The 22402-nt window shown below is 56.7% G+C and overlaps 1 protein-coding gene and 1 long non-coding RNA gene across 2 annotated transcripts in view; one reads left to right on the top strand and one right to left on the bottom strand.

Moving 5' to 3' along the window:
* Nucleotides 1-3265: 3265 nt before the first annotated feature.
* The window catches only part of LRRC4B (leucine rich repeat containing 4B), a 78105-nt gene continuing 58968 nt past the window's right edge, over nt 3266-22402 (top strand). The window contains exon 1 of the mRNA XM_043436430.1: nt 3266-3774. The gene's annotated coding sequence lies outside the window, so the exon portion shown is untranslated. The remainder of the gene's footprint in view (nt 3775-22402) is intronic.
* LOC122420878 lies at nt 14488-16911 on the bottom strand. Its single transcript, XR_006263396.1, has 3 exons — nt 16853-16911; nt 16094-16224; nt 14488-15247 (listed from the first exon to the last, which is right to left on the bottom strand). It is a non-coding gene; the product is annotated as an uncharacterized LOC122420878 (long non-coding RNA).

Raw genomic sequence — 22402 nt, 5'->3', positions numbered from 1 at the left:
TGTGATATTCTCCCACTCCTAGAACTCTCCGAGTCAGTGATGATCTTGTTTATGACTTGTTTATCCACAGTAGCTGCTCAGTGCAAGTATATTGAACAAAATACAGGAACACAGCTGGGGGTGGGGGTGTGTGTGATACCTCTAGCCATTATCTCCCATGGATCCCACTTTGAAAAGGTTTTCTAGGCAAACCAAACTACTTTAAGTGAAAATTTCCTTCCTTGGCCCATATTTTATTTATCAAAGGTAAACCTAACTGTCCATGAGAACTCTGATCAGGGTAAGATGACCAGTTAACACACAGAGTGGATTTAAAAAAAAAATTTTTTTTTACAGCCTGAAGCAGAGAAATTTGATTTTGGGTTAGCCTCTGAAGTGCTATCCCAAAGGAAATGTATACTTTATGTTTGGTTTTTTTTTTTAAAATAGTAAACGTACCTTTTGAGTGTCCATTACTACGCGGGGGAGGGGGAGGTCCTGGGGTCACTGCCACTCTCTCTTAGGTAATAGAGTTTCTGGCCCATCATAAGCCCCAGTCAGTGTTGAAAATGTGCGTGAAAAAAGTGGGGATCGGGGTTTAGGTTGCTCAGGACTGCCGCTAGAGTTCAGCTTTCAGGCAAAGTTTAGGGGACAGGCGGGCGCCTGGACTTGGTTTTTTGTTTGCGCTAATCTGAGGCTCTTCTTCCTCCCTTTCTGCTCTCCCTGCCTCTGCCCCGTCTCTGCCACACCTGCCCTATCTCCTCTCTCAAACAGGCTAAGCCTGCAGCCAGCCCCATGCCTCTGCTCACCATGCCTCCTCAGCCCATGGACTCTCTGCTGCACACCCAGGCGGCTGCTTCCTCTTCATTTAAATCTCGGCTCAAATGCCACTTCCTCCAAGAGGCATCCTCATCACCTGCAGCCTGCCGCCCCACCCACCTCTGTCTTCCTAGTGTTTTTTTTTTTTTGGCTGCATCAGACCTTGGTTGCATTATTGGAGATCTTTCATGATGGCGCAGGATTCTCTACTTGTGGTGCACGTGCTCTCCAGCTGTGGCACACAGACTTAGCTGCTCCGCAGCATGTGGCAAGTAGGATCTTAGTTTCCCGAGCAGGAATTGAACCCACGTCCCCAGCATTGCAAGGCAGACTCTCTTAACCACTACACCACCAGGGAAGTCCCTTCACAATGCTCTTCTGCTTCTCTGAAATAGGTTCAGACCAGGCCAGGAAGGCTTGGGAGTTGTAAGATGTGGAAATTCTGTACTTCCCTGTTCTGGCCCCTCCCCAGCAAGCCTCCAGGAACTGAGGGGTTAACTCTGGGCACAGCAGGGGCTCCCCAGATCCTGCTCAGCCTGTGTCCACCAGTGCTCAAGCATCCATAAAAGTCCAGCTGAGGCTGGTTGTAAGGAATCATCTAGATGTTCATGCAGTACTCAGCACAGTGTCCAAGTCTGACCAAAGCCAGGAAACGCTGGCTGTTATTACTATTACTGTTTTACCACCATTATCACCACTGACCTTGAGCCTGTACTATGCTGCACTCTGGGGTGGCCGTGTTCACACCTCCCATCTCCTAAACCCGGTTTCTGTAGCAGCACCAAGTTGGGGACCCAGTGCTCCATGACCCACCTGCGGCTCCCAGGCCCCAGCCCTTCTCTCCTTCCTCAGTTTCCCCTCTCTGTAGTTCTCACATCTCATTAACCGGTTATCACCCACAGCTGCTTCTTACGCACCCAAAGGTGACCCACTTTCTCTCCCTGCCTCCCAGCCCCTCTCTTTCCCCAGGCAGGCTTCCACTTCACCCCACTTCTGCCTGTGGGGAAGAAGGGGATACATCGGCCCCTCCTGGGGCTCTCAGAAAAAGAGCAGGAGTCAGTCTCTCCGGGGACCTTGCCACTGAGGGAACTTGTACCTTTTCCCTCTTTATCCAGAGTTAGTAGCCTGACTTTGGAGGTGGGGGGGGGCGCGGTCAAAGAAGAGGTGAATTTCCTGCCTGGGAGGAAATTCAGTGCCCAGGACAGGGGCTGCCTCCTTTCAGCCCCCTTCTGATTTTTTTTGCCCCCTTGCCCCCCATGCCCCCCACCCATGGTGTCTGAGCCTTTGGGGGCAGCAGATGGCGGGGCTGGGGGGGAGTTGATGAGGCAGCGGGAGGGCGAGGTGACCTCTGAGGCCCCTGCGGCCTCTCCCCACCTCCCTGCACCCAAGGTGCAGAGCGGGATCACAGCTCTAAATGTATCCCCAGCGCCTGCCGCCAACACCTGGGGAGGTGAGAGAACGCCGCGGGGGTCAGGTGGGTGTGGGCGCATCCTCTGCCCTGCCACCCGACAGATCTGGGCCAGGGGCTCCTTGCCAGGGCCCGACCTCCTCTTTGCTCCTCCAAGACAGCCCGTGCAGAGCCCGGACTCCGCACTGAGATGCGGCCGCCCTGGTCCCCTGGAGAGCCCAGCGTCCTCATCCGGAAAGTGGGTATGAGGATCCTCTCTCGAGGTGCCGAGTGGGGAAGAGGTGAAGAGGCGGGCACCCCGCGGGGGTTTAGGTCCTGCCCAGGCCCCTGCCCTCCCTCCCCCAGCCTGCCTTCACGGCTGTAGCTGCCAAGCTCCTTTCTCCGCTGCCCTGGACTCCCCTCTCCCCCGACCCCTCCCTCGTGTCCGTCCTCTCACCTCCGTCCGCTTGGTTTCCCCAGGGCTCCCTCCCTGTCCCTACATCCCCCCCAAAGCTCCCTGACCTTTCCTCCCGCCCTGTCCCACCTCTCCCCTCCCTCCTCCCTCCCCCACTTGCCCGCTCCCGGGGCTCCTCCAGGCCCCTGACCATCGCTCCCCTCGCGGTCCCTGTCCTGTCCTCTGCCTGCCGCTTCGCTTCTCCCCAGCTCCGCTTCCTCTCCACCCCTTCGCTCAGGCCTGCCTGCCCGCCCCCCCCCCCCCGCGTGCCCTCCCGCATTCGCCCCTGCAAATATTTACCAAAGGTGCGCTAGGAGTTTCTCCTCTCCCAGCCTCCCATCCCGGGCAGGACAAGCTCGCCTCCCTCTCCCCTTCCCTCCATCCTTCCTGGCTCGTCCCCCGGTCCCTCTGTCTCTTCCCCGTCTCTGTCTCCCCCTCCGCTTCACCCCTCCCCTCCCCCCACGGCCCTCCCCCTCCCCCTGGTCCTCCCCCCCCTCCCGTTTCCTCCCTCCCTTCCTCCCCCCCCTTCTTCCTCTCCTCCCTCCTCTCCCCCCTCCGCTCCTTCCCGGGCAGCCTCCCCCCTCCCGGCGCCCTCCCTCCCCTCCCTCCCGCTCCCCCTCCATCATCAGTATTCCGCTCCCGTCTCTGCCGCTCTCGGCTGCTCCCGGTCGCTGCCGCACCGTCCGAGGCGGGGGCCGGGGCCGGGGCCGGGGCCTGGGGGGGGTGGGGTGGGGGGAGAGTGGCGCCGGCGGCCCGAGGAGGGAGGGAGGAAGGCAGGCAGGAAGGCTGGAAGGAAGGAAGCGAGGAAAGAAAGAAGGGAAGAAAGGAAGGCAAGAAGGAAGGCGGGCCGGCGGACCAGGGCGCCGGGCCGGGCGGCGGGCGGGCGGGCGGGCGAGGAGGCAGAGCGGCCCCCCACCCCCCGCCGAACCCCACCGCTGCCTCTGCGGAAGCCCCCTCCCCATCCAAGAGCCGGGGAGGGGGGCGCAGAACGCGACAGCCCCGGGCCCGGCCGCAGCCCCGCCCCCCCGCGCCTCCCCGCAGCGGGCCTCGCACCCCGGATCCCGTTGCCTCATTGGGGGTTCCTCCCCCCGTGGGCCGGGCATGCTGCCCCCCGGAAGGAGCCCCTTTCCTCGCTGTGAGTAGCCGCCGAAGGGCCCGGGCGGGGGCGGGAGAAGGAACCGCGGGGTGGGGGGGTGGGGGGGCATTCTCTAATTAGGGGACCGTGGTCTTAGGCCTCCTCCGGGATGGGGGGGCGGCAGAGGACAGTGGGCGGGGCCTGCTGGAGAGCAGAAGCCGGTGGGAGAGGCGGTCGGGTGGAGGTTCTTAGTTCTGTGTTGGGGGGTCGCCGCCGCTGAGGGATGGGGGGGAAGCACGTCTGGCAGTCGCTGCGTATCCAGCTGTGGGGCTGAGGATGGAGGCTTGCGGGGAGGGGGGGCTCGCTGGATGTAGGTTTGGGCCCCCTCTCTGGGTCGGGAGTCCGAGTTCTCCCCCCCCCATTGCCCCTCCCACCTTCCACACCACTGCTGCTTGGGGTGGGGGGGGCACTCCAGTGATGGGGAGGGGGGGAGAGGCGGGCACGGGGTTTCCTTGGTGACCGCGCCTGGCAGGAGCGGTTGCCGTGGCAACCGGGGAGAACCGGGGAGTTTGGGAAGTGAGAATGGGAAAAAACGGAGGGGTGACTGGGGAATGAGACACCCCCCTCCCCAACCTGCAGCCCTTCTCTCTCTGGGGTCCCCCAACCCCGACTGAGGGGCCACCGAACCCCGGTCTCTCCCTCTTCCCAAGACCCCCTTCCTTGACCCCATTCTGCTTCGTGGGGCCTTGCATCCCCAGGCACGTGTCTCTCTGGGACCACTACCTGCGCCCCACCATCCTTAGCCTTCTCCGCTTGGGGACCTCCCCTCCCCCATTTGCTGCCCTCCCAGGCCTTCCCTCCCTCATACTTGCTCTTCTAGGACCTTCTAACTGCTCCTCATGTTCCCCTCAGGATCCACTCATCTCTCCCCCCCCCCACTCCCTACCCCCATCTCTCACTCTCTCCCCCATATCCCCCCTTGATGCCCTCTCCAGGAGACCCCAACTTTAGCATCTTTCTCCTCTAGCCCCCAGCCCCTACCATGTTCCCCTCAGGACCCCTTACCACTTCCCCTGTTTAGGGCCCTCACCTGGGCAGGGGTCTGGAGCACCTCTCTAGCCCTCCCAGACTCTTTCACTCCATCTTGCTCTGTCCGGGACCCCCTTCTGTGACCTTTCTTCACTCAGGGCCTCCATCCTCGCCTCTTCACTTAAAGGGCTCCCCCAGCCCCCGTTCCCCGGTCCTAGGGGCCTCCTCTCTGGAACCTCTCCTTCTCCAACCCTCGGGTTTTCCCAACTCCCCTTCAGTCCCTGGGAGCCCGAGACCCAGGCTCTGTCCAGGGTTCCTCTGTCCAGGGTTCCGCCCACGTTTTCAAGCCCCCACTTCGGCAGGCTCCTCCTTTTCTCAGGCCAGGGGTCCAGCCACTCTCTCTGCAGGACTCGGGGTCCTGAGGCCCAGGATGCTCCCTCGCCCGCCCAACCCTAACCGGTCTCTGGGCACTCACGTCTTCCCCCTCCTTCCCCACCCCCACCTCCTCCGGAGCCCCGGGCCCTTTTCCCCGCCCCGCTCCCCGCAGCCTCAGACCGGGCTTTCTGGAAGAGACTTTCTCTGGGTGAGGAAATCCCCTGGGGAGAGCCCAGCTGGGAAGGGGGAGGGGGCAGAGAGCCTCAGGGCCGCCCCTCGGCCCCCTCCCCACCCCCTCCCCAGCTGGGAGCTGCAGTCGAGCCTCCGCAGCGCCCCATTGCTATGCGCCTCACATCCCGAGTCCCGGCCGCGCAGCCGCCAGACAGGAACTCGGGCTCCGGCGGCAGCTGGGAGTAGCCTTCGTCGCTCGCTCCTGGTCCAGGCCGCGGGCAGCATCCTCTCCCCGCTTAAAAAACTCCCCGCCTCCCACTCCCGACCTGGGCCAGGATCGGCCTCCTTCCCTCTTCCTGTCTCCTTACTGCTCCTAACCTGCACCTCCTTTTCCCCTCCCCACCGTCCTTCTTCCCTGGGGTCTCCTCTGATCCTAGCCCCGGAGAGTTCGAAAGCACACTCAGGAAAGAACGACAGAGAGCAGAGCGGGAGGGATTCAGCGGAGGCAGGGAAGGGAGGGAGACAGAGGGACAGAGAGAGGCACAGCCAGAGTGGGACATGGGGACCCGACTCCCAGACACACACACAATTAGGGCGCATCGCCACGGGGCCAAACATACACAGAGTTACTTAATTTCTCTCGGGGAGAGAAGGGAACACACACCATCCTCACACACAGAGCCAGGGCGCAGCGAGGCAGAGACACAGGGAGCCACAGACTCTGGGAGCGCAGGGACAGACCCAGGGCACAGCTGACAAGGAGCCCGGGGCACCCCAACACCAGAGAGGTGCAGGGGGCGACCAAGGCAAAGGGTCCAGCCTGCTAGACAGAGTCAGCCATCAGTGGAGGGTAAGAGGGGGAGTGGGAGACAGACAGAGGCATGTGTAAGCAGAGGTGCACATGGGCGTGTGTGCACGCGCATGCACACAGAGTCATTCACTCGCAGCCAGAGTCTCAGATGTGGAATCAGACAGACCCAGTTAAACACTCGGCTTTGGTGCCCAGAGCCAGGGAGAAAGACCGGGATACACAGAGACCGGAGGGAGAGACGTGGCCAGAGAGAGGCCCTCACACGTGGTAGCCCTGGGACCTCACACTCGCAGAGACACAAATGTAGAGACGCGGAGGCGGTGGCCTCAGAGCTGTGAAGGTGCAACCCCATGTGATGCTGGTCTAGTCTCAGAGCCCAGCTCGAGGGGCCAGGTGTGTCTGTGTGTGTGTGTGTGTGTGCGCGCTGAAGGGACCCAAGCAATCGCCCTCCAACCCACCCAGAAGTTAGGAGAGTGCCCGGGTGCACCGAGTCAGGGAGCTCGGCGGAATTAAGACATCAGGTATTAGAGGGCCGTTGGCGCATCTCTGGAAAATGGAGGCAGGGTCCAGTGCGTGCACGCACACACAGGAACCGAGGCCGGTGGAGAGAGGCAGGTCTCCTGGCGGAAGCGGAAGCGGAAGCGCGGACTTCTCCGCGTCTTCCGGTGTCTGCGCCTCGCCTCCCTACCCTCTTGGCTCACCTGTCTCCTCTGTCTGGACAGTGGGCCTGCTCTCTATAGCACCCTTCCTCTCCTTCTCACCCTCCTTGGCCTCTCTGGCTGGTCATCTGCCCCAAGGTGTCACCTGGACCTCCTGTCTCCCATCTCTGCACCTCATGTCCCGTCCCACCCCTCGGCTGACCCCTCATCTCCCCCGACCCAGCCCAGTGCCTTCGCTCCTGGCTTCTCTGTCTGCCTTTGCCTCTATTTCCATTTCTTCTCAGCCAGGCCTCCTGCACTCTTCTTGTTTTATTCCATGCACTTGCCCTCCCACAACCCTGAGCAGTTACACTGGTGTCCTGAAGACCACGAGTCTTAATTCCCCCAGTACTTTCAAAATGTTTAATGTGTTGCCAACTTTTTTTTTTTTAATTAGAGATTTCACATAAAAAACTCATTCCCATCAGGAGAAAAAAAGTGTTTAACTATATGTGGTGATTTGTAACTAGACATTGTGGTGATTATTTTGCAAATAATGAATTATTATGCTGTGTGTTGTGGTTGGTTAGTCGCTAAATCGTGTTCAACTCTTGCTACACCATGGACTGTAGACCACTAGGGTCCTCTGTCCATGGGATTTCCCAGGCAAAAATACTGGGGTGGGTAACCATTGCCTTCTCCAAGAGATCAAACCCATGTCTCCTGCTCATCAGGTGGATTCTTTACCGCTGAGCCACCTGGGAAGTCCATTGTGCTATACACTTAAAGCTAATATAATATAATATTAAATTATATCTCAAAAAAAATAGCCAGCTTATCAGCTTCTTTTGAATAATTCTCCCCCACCTCCCACCTCTGGGTAGCAATGGGCTGTGTTCAGGTACTCTGTTCTAACCTGCTTCATCTGTCAGTCCTCCCTACCCAGTGCTATAGTCGGCTGAGTTTTCCACCTCTGCTATTTTCTCTTCTCTTCCTCCAAGTGGCTCTTACCACCACCACCCCACACACATACTGTCTACACTTCTTCCCTTGGTTTTCTTCCGGAATTGGGGCTCTCTCTGCCTGTCCCTCTTGCTCCATCATTCTTTGGGGCAGTTTTGCCCCCAGCTCTGCACCTCTTTGGAGCCAGGGCCTGCCTCCCTGCCACACCAAGGGAGGGAAGACTCATAAGACCACCAGGCTGCAGAGTGCAGACAAGTTCTCCATGGCCACAGCCCCTCGAGGTGTCTAGAGCTAGCGCTGCATGAAGCCACCATGTTACAACCCGTCCTTGGCTGGCTGACAGCCAGGGTGGGCCCCAAACCCCACCCGTGTCCCCCGTGGGTCAGGGTGTAGCCCACAGGCAGGGGTGGGCTCCCTGTGTGTTGGAGGAAGGGCAGGTACACACTGGCTCACCTGCTACCAGTGCAGGTCTCAGAGGACACGGGGCTCGGTTCCAGGAGAGGAAGGGCTTCACTTGGTCTCATCTTGGGGTCAGGGTGACATGAGGTCTCCTTGGTGCCGTGACCGAGCTCAGACCCCCATCCATTGCCCCGCCATCACCCTTGTCGGGATGAAAGGAGAGTGACCACGTTTCCTCTCTGGCAGGGTGTAGGAAGCCTCTTCATCTCTGATTTGAGAAGCCCCCTCCTCTTTGCTAAGGAGAACCTCCTTTCCCTCCCCTTCCCAGTCCCTGAGAGTGGGGTGGCTCTGCCAGAGAGGGGGGTGGCGGGAGAGTTAGCAGAGTGGCAGAACGCCCCCTTGTTGCCTGGAAACCTACGTGCAACTGTTGTCATGGCAGGTGGAGGGGACAGGCTGCATCTGACACCTGAGAGGTGGGCTGGTAGGGGCTCGGCATGCGGGAGTCCATCCCAGGGGACAGCTGGGTCCCCAAGAGAGCTGCAGAGAGTGAGAACGCTGGGTCCTGCTCTGTGTGTGTCGAAGGGGGATTTGAGCAGCTTGTGGGTGACCCAGATCGGGAGGAGTGAGGGAGCAAGGTGGGACTGGTGCAGCAACCCAGGCCACCCCCTTCCCGTCTCCAGCTGGGGCCCCCTGAACCCCTCAGCCCACACTGCTGTCAAAGTGTTGAGCTTATGCCCCAGAGCTCTTGTTCAAACAGTGTGACAAGGGTCAGAAAACAGCGGCAGCCCCAACTCTCCCAGAGGGCCAACCCCAGGCAGTAAATGTGGAGATCTGCCATCCGCTTGTCTGGAACCCTCAAACACAGGGCTGGAGATAGTGATAAGAGCTGACATTCATTAGAACTTACCCTGGGCCAGACTCTGTGTGGGTCATTCCAGGCGGATTCGTCCTGTTATCTCCTCTCGGGAGTCCTGGGAGGGAGGCACGATCATCGTCACTAGTTTGACAAAAGGGGGAACTGAGGCCGGGAGAGATGAGGTCCTATGCCCAAGATCACCAAGCTAAAAGTGGCAGGGTTGGGACCGCAAATCCAGGCACTGGCCACCCTGTGGATTGCCTGTCGCAGCTGAGACTGCTTTCCAGAGGGGGAAACTGAGACCCAGAGAGGGCAACATGCCGGCCCACCAGGCCCCCTGAGTGGCAATTAGGATTGTTAATAATAATGATAATGAGATTGTTAATAATAATCAGTTCAGAAGGTTAGACCTCCAAGGAGACACTGGAGTTCTGGTAACGCACGGGCTCCTGGCCTCCCAATCTTGTTCATGCCCTTCAAACCCTAGAGGGGATATCCTATCCCCTGGGGCCCATTGTCACAGATGACTTTCCTCGCCAAGGTAGGGGTGTCCAGCTGGGCCTGGGCAGGGCACAAAGGCCCCTCAGGCAATTCTGTGGGCCCCCTGGCCCAGTGATAAATGGACATTTTTGATCCATTCAGAAACGCTGGATATACATATGGGGGGGGGGGTAGGAGGTGGAGTCACAGTGAGAAAAAGATTTGTTTTTCTGACCCAGTGAGAATAAACAATAATGGTTATTAATTATTTACTAATAATAATGCTGGAAAAGACCCTGAAGCTGGAAAGATTGAGGGCAGGAGGAGAAGGGGGTGACTGAGGATGAGATGATTGGATGGCATCACCGATTCAATGGACATGGGTCTGAGCAAACTCCTGGAGATGGTGAAGGACAGGGAAGCCTGGCGTGCTGCAGTCCCTGGGGTCGGACACGACTTAGCGACTAAACAACAACAATAATGATTGTTGTCACTACCACTGAAGTGCCCAGCACTAGACAGATCATCCTGAGTCCCCACCTGGGGGGCCGGAGGGGAACATGGCAAGAAAGCAGCAAGTAAGCGTAGACCCAGGTCTCCCTGACACCCATGTTCTTCCCAGTCTGACAGAGTGACGCTGTCTAGGAGGAGAAGGATAGTCACGGTTACAGAAGAGTTTTATTGAGACCTTACTATGTGTCGGGCACTGCACTCAGCCCATCACAGATATCATCACAGATATGGGGCCACAGACGCCCCGTCATCCGAGGAAGTTGATTAGCTATTTTTCTCATCTTACAGATGAGCAAGCTGAGGCCCTGAGAGGCGATGTCCCCTTTCCAAGGTCCCACGTCTAGTAAGTGTGACAGTCGAGGTGCTAACCCAGGTCTGTACCGCCCCCCACCCCCAGCACACCCTTAGACAGGGCAGGCGGAGGGTTCGTTTCTCATCCGGAAATGGAATGTGGGGGTGGACTGCACGCTTAGGGGGCCCGTGACTACTTGCTGCAGGACCAGCATCCCTGGGAGGTGTGGGATCTCCACTTCGTCTTGGACCCACCGAATCAGAACCTACACTTTCACAAAGTCCCCGGTGGATCTGGACGCACAGACGTCTAAGGAACGTGCTCCTGTTCAAGGAGTTTTCAACTTCTGGTCACTGTTAGTAGAATCACCTCTCCCCCTCCCCTCTGCCCTTTTCTTTTAAAATGTAGTAGTTCTGCACACCTTGAGATGGAAAACAGATAGCAACATCACCCTTGCAGGAGACAGCAAGGGGAGCAAGGGGAGGGAGGTCACACACAGGCTGGCTCACACCAGAGCCCTCCCTCCAAACTCACCCCCATGCACCCCTGCAAAGTCTTGGCAGTGGCCACTGCTTTGAAAGCTACCAATACCAGGCTAGGTCCTAGTTCTCTCCTGGGTAGATTCAATTCAACGGTGGTGTTTGCTCCTCCCCACCCCCAACATCCAGAGTCATGCAGAGTATAGGGGGCCTGGAGGTTCAGCTTCCTTCCCTCTCTGGGCTCCTACCTGGGACCAGGCGGTCACAGGTACATTGATAACTTGGGAGTCTCACGGCACCTCAGTATGCCCTTCTGTGAAGTGGGCCCGAGGATCCCTAGCACAAGCCTGGCACGGAGTAGGCCTCATATGACAGGCAGAGCCAGCCTGGCTTGGGTGCCCTGCTCTCAGTCAAGTTTGTTTCTCCAGCTTTGATCTTCTCCAGAGTCCTTCCAGAGTGCTGTGAGGCTGTCGGGCAAGGTGTCTGAGCTGGAGCCCAAGTTTTGGGGACTCAGAACCAGTTCCAAGTGAGACTGAGCCTGAGCTGGGAGACACTGGGATGGAGACACGGGGATGGAGACACGGGGATGGAGACACGGGGATGGCCTTCCCACAACGCCCAACACAGGAACCACTACAGCCGCAGCCACGTGTGGCCATCGACATTTAGATTAATGTAAAGTGGGACTTCCTTGGTGATCCAGTGGTTAGGACTCCACCCTTCCACTGCAAGGGTATGGGTTTGATCCTTGGTCGAAGAACTAAGATCCCACATGCCACAGGATGCAGCAAAAAATATTTTTTTTTCTAGATAAATTTAAAGTAAATCAACAGTTCAGTTCCTCAGTTGCACTTACCACGTGGCAAGTGCTCGAAGCCACACGTGCTGGTGACCACACCCAACAGCGCAGAAAGAAGGTGCTGGGGGACAGTGACCCATTCAAATACTGAACTGGTCCCACACCGGCTGGCAAACAGCTGCTGCTCTTTCCTCATCCCCTGCCCTCCCAGCCCTTTCTCATATGGTACATGCGTGCATGCTAAGTCGATTCCGTCGTGTCCAACTCTGTGAGATCCTATGGACTGTAGCCCACCAGGCTCCTCTGTCCATGGGGATTCTCCAGGCAAGAATACTGGAGTGGGCTGCTATGCCCTCCTCCAGGATGTATTCCCCACCCTCACTGCGAGGGACTGAACCCCTGTCTGTTACATCTCCTGCATTGGAGTCTACTCAAACTCATGTCCTTTGAGTCGGTGATGCCATCCAACCATCTCTTCCTCTGTCACCCCCTCTCCTCCTGCCCCCAATCCGTCCCAGCATCAGGGTCTTTCAAATAAGTCAGCTCTTCGAATCAGGTGGCCAAAGTATTGGAGTTTCAGCTTCAACATCAGTCCTTCCAGTGAACACTCAGGACTGATTTCCTTTAGGATGGACTGGTTGGATCTCCTTGCAGTCCAAGGGACTCTCAAGAATCTCTCCAACACCACAGTTCAAAAGCATCAATTCTTTAGCACTCAGCTTTCATAGGGTACCTGTTTTCAATTCCCATTTCTCAGATGAGGAAACAGAGGTGCAAGGTGTGGTTCCCAGCAGAAAACTGGCAGCAGCCTGGGACGGGAGTGGGTCCGCTTCTTTCCCCACGCACCAGCCGGACTTCACGTCCCAGTTCACCCTTGCCTGTCACTCACTGGTCAGACCCCCTCTTGGGCCGCCTTGCTCCAGCTCTGAGCTGCTCTGTCACTGACATCCTGTGTTAGAGGAGGAAATGGGAGCCCAGAGAGGGGGAGGAGCCGGCCCAAGATTGCACAGCCAGCGACTGAGAGCACCCAGGCCCAGGGTCCCTCCGCCAGCACCTCCCGAAGCACGGCGGGTCTGCCACCTACAAGTAAAGACTGCGGTTGGGAGGTGTGTCTAGCCACCTCGCCATTCTCCTCCCCTCTCCAGCCTCTTTCCCCGCCCTCTCCACTTCCCTGGCTCTGAGAATTTGACCCCCGCCCCCCCCAGATGGATCAGAAGACCCAGGCCTCTCCTCCAGCCTCATCGCCTGCTTCTGCCACTCTTGCAGACCGGCGGTATCTTTTCCATCTCCTCCTCTCCATACCTGTGGTCCCCCAGCCCCAGCCTCATCCTGTCCCCCTGGACCTTTGACCCAGCTCATCACCGGCCTCCAATCTCTCCGGAAACCCCAGCATCCACACCCCCGCCTCTCAGCGCGCTGTGGAGGCAGGAGGTCTTTGTAACCGAGCTGGACTCTGCAGATCCCCGGCTCCCATCCGCCTCTCTGGCCCCCCGGGCTTTGTACGCAGGGGGTCCCTCCACCGCACGAGCCCGTCCTCACCCAGGTGCCGCGCGATGGTCCTGCAGCTTTCGGCTTTGCCATCACCTCCTCCAGGCCGGGGGGCGGCGCCCCTCGGAGACGCTCCAGGGCCTTCAACCCTGAGCTCACGCTCTCACTCAGCCCTTTGTGGGTCTCCCCTCTGGACCTCTAGCTCCCCCAAAACAAAGGCAGGTTCCTCTGCCCCTGCGGCCCCGGAGCCGGCAGGGAACCCGGCGGTAGGCGGCGCTCGCTCGCACCTCGCTTCCGCGAGTGTGGAGAGGCTCTGTGGAAGCCTGGAGGGTTACAGGCATCCAGGATGCTTCCGGACAGACGACCCCCGTGCCTGGGGAGCTCACCTCCTAGTGCGCAGATAGGCAATCAGCAGGACCAGTCGTGATCCATCAGATAAGGTCGGGCCAGCAGATGAGGGTTTGAAGGGAAGGAAGTGAAGTGTAAGGGGTGGGATGGGGGGCGGAGGGCCGGGACACCCTCCCGGAGGTGGCATTGGAACAGAGGCTGGAATGGACACAGAGGCAGACACGCAGACCTAAGGAGGCCCGCTTCAGGCAGAGGCAACAACAGGAGCAAAGGCCCAGAGGAGGGAACGTGCCTGGGATGTGGGCGGAGCCTCAGGGGGCGGGGGGGGGGGCGGTGCAGCCCCTCTGTAAATATCCCTTCAATGAATGTATGAAAGATCAAATAAATGACCCGCCAGCGCGTCTCTGGGTGGTGTTGGGGGAAGACAGGAAAATATAGGCTCCCTTGCCCAGCAAGTCATCCCTCCCTAGCCCACCCCTGCCTGGGAAGCCTGGGCGGGTCCGGAGCTGAGACCCCAAACTGTCCCCAGCAGTTAGGTCTGGACCGCCCTATTTCCAGGGTGGTTCTAGCTCAAAAGTTAGGCGACTGTCAACTCCTGAGGCTTTAGGGGTGCTTTTATTTTAAAAGCATTAAGGACACGGACTGACTCAGAGGGACACACGTGTGAACTTGTTTCATCCATCCTTGAAGCCTATGCTTCGGGTACCCTCCGCCCTCCCCACCCTAACAGCTCCCGCCCCCCCCCCCCACCGCAGGACAGACATCCAGAGAGGGAAGTGATCCACTCTGCCCGGCTTTGATGTCTCTCCACCCTCCTGGCTCCAGGCTCCTCTTCCCCCACCCAGTCCCTCACAGTCGGGAAGTTCTTCTTTAGATCTAACCTCCATCCCTCTTGCTGCGACAGCAGTCAATTTCCTATCTTTTCTCTCACCTTCTGAACTTCCCCCAGAAAAAAAAAAAAGTGAGTACGCCCCGACAGGAATGTTCCCTGCCTCCCTTTTCTCCTCGCCCCGCCTCTCCTGGGCCCCTGAATTTCCCAGCTGCCATCTGCTTGAATCCTCTTAGGCTCGATGCCCTGAGAGTTCTCAGGACTGGCTGAGGGCCAGATGCAGGTCAGCACCCCCAGCTGATTCGCAGGTCGTTGAACTCTTGGCACCTGTCACTGGTGTCGGCATCTCGGACCCGTGCACAGAGGTCCGAGACCAGGATGAGCGCCCGACGGCAGAGGTCATCCTCGTAGTCTCCTGACATGGTGGCCAGCGAGTCCTGTGCTTGGGAGGGGCCGGGCAAGGGTACAGATGGGGAATGGGATTGGGGAGAGAGAGGGGATGGATAAGGGGTGGAAAGAGAATGAAAGAGGATAGGCAAGGGGCAGTGACTGGGAGTGGAGTGACAAAGGGACAGAGATTGGGAGGTGGAGGGACACGGGGATGGAGATTGGGAGGGGCAATGAACAAGGGAAAAGAAACTGGGAGGAAATGGACAAGGAGGAAGAGACTGGGAAGGCCAGGCAAGGGGCAGAGATTCAGGATGTGCAAATAAAGGGTTGGACAGACAAGGAGACAAAGATTAGGGTTGCACAGATGCAGGGACAGAATTTAGGGATGGAGAGACAATGGAACCGCCATTTCTCCTTCGTGCATTCAACAGATATTCACTGAGCACCAACTACGCTCAAGGCACTGTGTGGGCTGCTGCAGATCCAGCAGGGAACAAGCCCCACTCGGTCCCCGGCCTCCTGGTGTCACAGTCCAATGAGAGGACGTAAGGACAATCAAATCAACAAACACACTCACATGGACACATAGCCCTCAGACTGTGAGAACTGCCCTAAAAGAAGGATGTGTCACAAAGGGACCTGGAGGTGGGTCATCGGGGGAGTTCTCTGAAACCTGAAAGACGAGACGGAGCCAGCCATTAGCAGTGGGCAGTGGGGCTGGAGTGCGGAAAACCATTCAAAACAGCGGGAAGAACATGAGCAATGGCCCAGGGTGGGAAAGGGCTTGGGAGGTCCAGGGAACAGGAAGGTGTAGACGAGGAGAGGAGAGGAGAGGGGGAGTGAGAAGGAGATGGATGGGGGCAGAGAGATAGGAGATGGTTGTCTGATGCTGGCGTGGAGAGATGAAGGTGAAGGATGCAGAGATAAGGACCAAGTTGAGAGAGGGAGAGACAAGGGGAAGGGAGACAGAGATAATGGGAAGGGCAAACTGGGGCCTGGAAGAGAAGGGCAGATGAACAGACAGACAGAGGGAAAGTCAAGGATTGAAACTTGGGATGGACAAGCCATAAAGAATAAGCTGGTGTGTAATTCACAGGAGTGTGAGAGATGGATGGACCGAGCGGGCAGTGGTAAGTGCCAGGCAAGAGAGTGGACCGAAATATCTTTGAGAGACAAATAGTGGACAGGAGAATGGATGGGGTGCAGAAATAAAGGACAGAAAAATAATGGCCAGAGATCACAGATGGACAAAAGGATACAGCGGATGGAGGACTGGGCAGACAGTCATGGGGGCAGAAGGAAGGTTGGCGGGGGGGACGTTCATAAAACACAGGGAGAAATAGGTGGCTGTGGGGAGAAGGGGAATTAGCGACACATGGTTTGGAGCTAGACATCAGAGATAGACTGGAAGGAGGGTGCAGGGGAAATTAGGGATGGACAGATCAGGGCTCACAGACGGACAGGTGTCGTGGGGTGCCGCAGAAGGCCAGGACTCTGAGACGGGCATAGTCAGACTCACCTGCGCTTATCCCTGCCTTGTCCTGGATGGCAGCGGAGGCGGCGGCTGGCGGTAGCCCATTGGGGTTGTAGGGTGGATAAGGGGCTGCGGAACTGTCCCCAAGAACCAGGTGGTGGGAGGGGGGGCCGGATCTGGGGGCCGTGGCCGTGAGAAAAAGCTTAGCCCGAGCCTCACATCTTGTCCTACTCGGGCCAGCTGCTCGACCTCAGGCGACCCCCGGGAGGTCCGGCCACCCCCTTCCCACCTTCGGGCCCCCAGCTCCTGTTAAGCTTAAAGACTACAATTCCCGGCAGGCCTTGCGCTCGCATTGCTGCGGCTTCATAGACCAGGCACTGCAGGGACTGATGGGAGTTGGAGTCCTTAGTGCCTCTCCCGGCTGCAGATAGGATGGGAATTTTTTGGAGGTGGGGGGGGGCGGTTATGAGATGCCGGGGTCCCAAGGCGCTGCAGGGGAGATGAATAATGTCTGGGACCTCGAGAAGCCACGGAGTCCTAAGTCCGGAGGGGCCATGGAGTGGGTAAACCACCCCCACGCCCGGGGGATCGGTTGGGGTGCACCCAGGTGTTTCGGGACCCCCCCACATTCCGGGACCACGTGCCCCTCCCCCGGGGCAGCCAGGAGACGCTGCAGCACTCCCACTCCCGGGTCGGAGATCCGCGCACCTCTGCCCCTACCCCCGCCCCCACGCGCCCGGGCCGCCCCCCGGGATGGGGCTGGGGCGGGGGCTGTGGCACGGGGAAGGGGAGGAGCGGACTCACCCGGAGCTGCCCCTGCCGCCGCCGCCGCAGCCCCGCGCGCCGGCCGCGGCGCCAGCTCGGCTCCTCCCCCCGCCCCTGTCGCAGGTCCCCGGCTCCTCCCCTCGCACCCCCTCCTTCTTCCCCTTCGAACCTGCGGCTTGAAAGCCGAAATCACGCGGCCGCAGAGAGGAAGGAGGGCGCTTTCCCCCGACCTAGGCGTCTGAGACGCAGCGCACTTCCACCGCCTAGGAGATAGAGATCGGAGATCAGGACCCTCTGCTCCCGCCCCCGCCCCCCCCTCCTCCAGGATCCAAAGGCCCCGGGCCCCAGCCCCTCCTCTCCTAGACAGAGAAGTCAGGGACCCTGGTCATCGCTTCTCCAAGGACCCCGGGTACCGAGCTCCCAACCCCCTCCATTCTCAGATGCAGGAATCCACCTCTCCCGCTCCCTCCTCCCTCGGGGACGCAGGACTCCCGACTCCCCACCCCGCTTTTCCGCAGGACCCAGGACTTCCAGTCCTCCCAGCCGAGGGGCTCTGAGGGCTGGTGCTGGGAGGGGAGGCAGAGCCAGAGCCCGGTGTGGAGGTGGAAGCAAGGACTTGGACTCGAATTCTTCCTGGGTCTGCTCCTACCTTTGTGACAGTGCCTTATTTGCTCTGAGTTCCAGTTTCCTCATCACCAAAATACAGACAAAAGACTCGTTTCCTAAGGGACCCAGAGATTTGAAAAACCAGTCAGTATATAGAGAGAATAGGCACCAATGAGGTGCTTAGTGAATATTTTTTCAACGCCTCAATTAATGACAATTGCACCGGGTTAAATGCTTTGAAATCATTCTCTGAGTTAATCTTCACTTTGGCCCTATCAGGTGGGGAGCAATTATGTTATTCCCATTTCACAGAGGAGACAACTGAGGCCCACAGAGGTGAAATCCCTTGAGGAAGGTCCAGAACTACCTAGAGTCTGGGTGCAGCCCACAGGGGCGACTTGGAGGGCCCGTCCTAGTCTTTCTCAGTGCTGCCCCCTGCCTCCCAGTGACACCCATATAAATATAATCTAAGTGAAAAATTGCAAATACTTTAAGACGTGTCTCCGAGGCTCATCTCCCTTTAATTAGACGACTCCCTCCCCCAGTTGCTGCCTATGTATACATTTTGCAGCCACCATCATACTGCTGATTAAAAGATGCTTGCTCCTTGGAAGAAAATCTATGACAAACCTAGACAGTGTATTAAAAAGCAGAGACATCACTTTGCCAACAAAGGTCCGTCTAGCCAAAGTTTTTCCAGTAGTCATGTACGGATGTGAGAGCTGGACCATAATGGACGTTGAGAGCCCAAGAATTGGTGCTTTCGAACTGTGGTGCTGGAGAAGCCTCTTGAGAGTCCCTCAGACAGCAAGGAGAGCCAATCAGTCAATCCTAAAAGAAATCAACCCTGAATATTTATTGGAAGGACTAACGCTGAAGCTGCAATACTCTGGCCACCTGATGTGAAGAGCCGACTCATTGGAAAAGACCCTCATGCTGGGAAAGATTGAGGGCAGGAGGAGAAGGGGGCAACAGAGGATGAGATGGTTGGATGGCATCACCGATTCAATGGACATGAGTTTGAGCAAACTTTGGGACATAGTGAAGGACAGGGAACCCTGGCGTGCAAAGGGGTCCATGGAGTCACAAAGAGTCGGACATGATTGAGCTACTGAACAACAACAAATCATACTGCAGGATCCCCCAGAATTGCCTTTTGAGCTCACTCCAAATCCTACCCTCAGTGCTTCTTGCTTTCTCCCAGATGGACCTACATTTGCACCCAAGAAATATTGCATGGGAGGAGGTGCACCCGCAGACGTGTGCATGGAGGTACAAGCACCCCAAATAGCACTCTCACAGCCAGACCTCCACCCAGGGTCCACAAGCAGGGAGAGACGCGCAGCAGCATGCAGCAACGAACACAAGCAGAGTTGTGTACGCAGGTGGGCTTGCCACACCCCCATGATGTGTTCCCAAAGACGCCCTCAGGCATCAAGGAACAGCTGCAGTGCATCGACCGTGTGTGACTTTGGGAGTGGGGAGCGTGGGTTCAAATCCCAGCTCTGCTCTTCTATCATTTGTGGCCTTGGGTGAATGACTTAACATTCCTGGTGCCTCCATTTCCCCATCTATAAGTGAGGGTAATCTTTCTTTCCCCAATTTTTTTTTATTGGGAGGGTGATCATTTTTTAAACCCAGATTCCACCTCATTAGGTTATTCACCAGGATTAAATTCACCAGCGATTCAGAGAAAATGGTTAATGTTTACTGTTGTCGTAATTAGTAATTACATGCATTGGCTCATGGAGTCTTCTTTTTTTCTTGGCTTGTTTATTTATCTGTTTTGGTATGCGGGATCTTTCAATGCGGTGCATGTACTCTCTAGCTGTGATATATGGGCACCGTAGCTCTGCACCATGTGGGATCCTCGTTCTCGGACCAGGGATCCAACCCACATCGCAGAGTGAATTCTTTACCCCTGGATGACCAGGAGGAAGTCCCTGCTCACGGACTGTTTAATGTCATTTTACAAGTGAGGAAATTGAGGATCAGAGAGGGAAAGTGCCCTGCCCAAGGTCACACAGCTGGGAGGTGTCAAGAGTTGATTCAAAGCCACGTGGTCTGACTCTAGACTCCCAGCTTTCAGCCACTACATTGTTTGCATCTAGGAAGTTTGAGGACCTTGCCTGTTATCACCACTGGGGGTGTAGCAGAGTGCAGAGCACTAGACAGGGAAGCAGGAGACAGAGAGAGACATCCATTCAATTCAATCCACGCAGCTATTGGGCAGATACGAGCATCTACTGAGCGCCAGGCACTGTTCTAGGCACTAAGGATTTGACTGGGAAGAAAGCAGACAAAAATCCCAGCCTTGGAAAGGCTCATGGTCTAGTGGTGGAGACAGACAATCATTAAATAACTCCATCTGAGGATCAACGTTAATGAAAGAAAGTCCAGGGTGCTGTGTCTGAGAAGGAGGTCACAGAAGACTTCTTTGAGCAAGTGATATTTGAGTTGGCATAAACCAGGTGAAGATGAGGGAGGGGAGAGGACTCCTCCAGGGAGAGGAATCCATCTGTGCAAAGCCTGGGGAGGAGGAAGTTTGGCACATGGAGGAGGGCTGGTGAGCACATAAGCTCCACGTGGGGGAGTCCTTTTGTTTATTGCTCTGTCCTTGCTGTCTGGCACAGTGCCTCGCATGCAGTAGGCACTCAATAAACACTTGCTGGCTGAATGAATGAATGAGTGGAGGGATAAACAGAGAAGTGTATGTATGTATAAGGACTTTCCAAGCGTAGTGATAAAGGATCCGTTTGCCAGTGCAGGAGGCGCTAGAGACGCAGGTTCCATCCCTGGGTGAGGTATATCCCCTGGAGTAGGAAATGGCAACCTGGTACTCCAGTATTCTTGTCTGGAAAATTCCATGGACAGAGGAGCCTGGCAGGCTACAATTCATGGGGTTGCAAAGAGTCAGACACAACTGAGCCCATACATTCGCATTTGTGTATTTATGAGTTGCATGGGTGAATGGATGGATCAGTGGATAGGTGGATGGATGGGTGGATGGATGGATGACTGGATGGTTGGATGAATGGATGGATAGCTGAGTGGGTGAGTGAGTGGATCATGGCGTGGGTGGATGGATAGACGCATGCACGAATGAATGGATGAGTTTGCAAAGTACCTACAGACCCACAAAGAGCCTGCAGACCAATGCAGACACACACACCCAGAGACATGCGCAGTGTGTGTAAACACAGGCTCACCATTTCTCCTGGTGCTCCCGTGGGAGAACCAACGCAGAGAAGAGAGGCAGGCCATGCTGGCTGGGGCCTGTGTGGACAAGGGTCCAGGAAGGCAAATCCTCTGAGCAGAGCTACAAGCAGCCCCACCCCCGCTGCGGCGCTGACATAATTTCTGGAATAGAAAGAAAATGCTGATTCAGGGATTTGTGTCCCGGGCTGCATGCCAGGCCAGGGAGTGGGACAGAGATGATCCTAGAGAGTTGGGGTGAGCGGCAGTGGCAGGCAGGTGGGGCTAAGGCGGAAACACAGGGAAGGAGGCAGAGAGATTGAAACAGAGATGGCAAATAAAGTGATGGAGACACAGAGAGACACAAAAACAGAGACAGGGACACGCAGAAAGGTACAGAGACCCAGAGAATGCGAGGCAGATAAAGAAAGTCAGACACGTGACAGAGCGATTCAAAGTCAGGCACAGAGAGAGATGAATGGGGCAGGGTTCCAGCGACAGACAGGTAGGGAGAAAAGAAGAACAAATCACAGAGGAAAATGAAGACATGGAGAGATGGGAATTTAAGAGACCCAGATGCCAGAGGGAAGAAGAGCAAAACAGACACCCAGAGATGCAGAGAGACACCCAAAGAGAGAAGAAAGAGCCCCAGAAGAGGCAGCTAAAGCCTGAGGCTGAGCTAAGAACTGGGAAAGGGGGCAACCTTCAACTGAGTGTCTCTTTTGTGTCTGGCTCACATGTGGGGGCTTTGCTTTATTTAAGCACCATTAGCCCTTCAAGGCATCATTGTTGGCAAGAGAGGAGGAAACCAAGGCTCTAAGAGGAGAAGACATTTTCCCAGGGTTGCACAGCCTTGACATGGAGTTTGACGCTAGTCTGTTTGACTCCAGAGTCCATACTCACTTCTTCATTCTGTATTACGTCATGTGGACCGAGAGGGAGAGGGCAGTGGGCTTGGGGGTTGCTGAGTGCGGGTCACAGTAACAGAGGGGAATCGTCACTCACTTATTCAGTCAACAGTCATGTTCCACACTTTCCTGATGCTGGAGAACCAGAGAGGAGTCAGGGATGGTCTGGAGTGGGAGGCAGACAAAGACCCAAATCCCTGAGCAAGACAGGCAGAGTGCACAGTACTCAGAGGCCTGGGGTGGGCAGGGGGCAGTGGGGAAGCAGATAAAGAATGTGCAGAGAAAGGAGACAGAAAACACAACAGATAGGAGGAGGAGTCAGAGAAGGTTTCCTGGAGGAGGGGGCACTTAAGCTGTTTTTGAAAGGATTAGGGCATTTGGGCACCTGGAAAAGGCAGCATGTGGAGAGTGGGGACAGAGGTGAGGGATTAATTAAATAAAGTAATTAGTAAAACGTGGCTGAAGAGTGTCTTGAAGGTAGGAGGTGAGAGAGGAAGCTAGGACCAGATCATGTATCTGTCAAACGCCTGACTGAAACGTTGTCCAAGGTGCTGAGGAGCCATGGGAGGGCCGAGTACAGGGGAGGGGTCAGCTCTGAGTGCCAAAAGACCCCTCTGAAACCTTGTGGGGAAGAGACTGGAGGATGTGAGGGAGGAGAAGTCTGCGGGGGGAGGGTCCAGACAGGAAAGGACCTTGAAACCAGAGTGGGTATTGGGCTATGGGAATGAAGAGAAGAAAAAGCAGAGTCAGGAAGCAGAAGGGATAGAGTTTGGAGACTGATGGGCTGTGCAGGCTGGGTGTGCCTGTGGCCATTAGAGTGAAAAATGTTTCCTCTCCTATAGGGATGAACTTGGCAACTAGAAGTAAAGGACAGTCTGAT

The sequence above is a fragment of the Cervus canadensis genome, chromosome 18, assembly GCF_019320065.1.
Source record: "Cervus canadensis isolate Bull #8, Minnesota chromosome 18, ASM1932006v1, whole genome shotgun sequence".
In the NCBI taxonomy this organism is placed as follows: domain Eukaryota; kingdom Metazoa; phylum Chordata; class Mammalia; order Artiodactyla; family Cervidae; genus Cervus; species Cervus canadensis.
The sequence above is the reverse complement of the archived record's forward strand: the minus strand, read 5'-3'. Positions and strand labels throughout refer to the sequence as shown.